Source organism: Chrysochloris asiatica, unplaced genomic scaffold (assembly GCF_000296735.1).
Source record: "Chrysochloris asiatica unplaced genomic scaffold, ChrAsi1.0 scaffold00011, whole genome shotgun sequence".
Taxonomy (NCBI): domain Eukaryota; kingdom Metazoa; phylum Chordata; class Mammalia; order Afrosoricida; family Chrysochloridae; genus Chrysochloris; species Chrysochloris asiatica.
Genome location: NW_006408529.1, coordinates 21,117,979 through 21,118,564, shown reverse-complemented (window position 1 = coordinate 21,118,564; position 586 = coordinate 21,117,979). Strand labels below are relative to the sequence as shown.

Sequence of the window (586 nt, the reverse complement as noted above, 5' to 3'; positions counted from 1 at the left end):
GATAGGGGAACACTGAGACAAGTTTGCATGGCCTAGTGGGACACAGGTAAATAGTGATGCATGCTCAACTTTGGAACAACAGGGCTCTGGGATACGGGGATCTAGGTATAGCTTGAAGAGAGTAAATAATACTAAAATCCTTGACTGCCTTATGAATATTGGTTTCCCTTGCCTACTATTGTAAAGTGTACACTTGAGTGGGACAGAAAGGAATGTTGGGAAACATGATTAGAGAAAACTTGTAAGCCCGCCTTCAGCCTATAACATATTGGAATACCTAAAGGGGGTTCTACAACTTGCCCAGTGAAATAGGCCTCATGCAAAGCCTTTACAGAGTATAGGACCTTGGGTGGAATCCTGAGTCCCATTCACAGCCTTGTGAGGTGAGACATTCCTACTGGAAGGGACAAGCAGACTGGAACAGCTACAGTGACAGAAGATACATCTTCATGATGAACCTGACCTATACTCAGAGCGGTAGTTACTCCAAATACCAACAGAGAGGGAAAGAGTCTTCACATTAAGTATCAATGCTATCCCCTCGGTGCACAGGGTAGATAGGAATGGGCATTTTAGACATTGGCTA

General features: G+C 44.2%; 1 pseudogene; it reads left to right on the top strand.

Annotated features, from left to right (window-relative positions):
* Positions 1-586, top strand: part of LOC102814750 — a 40,013-nt pseudogene that overhangs the window by 24,573 nt on the left and 14,854 nt on the right.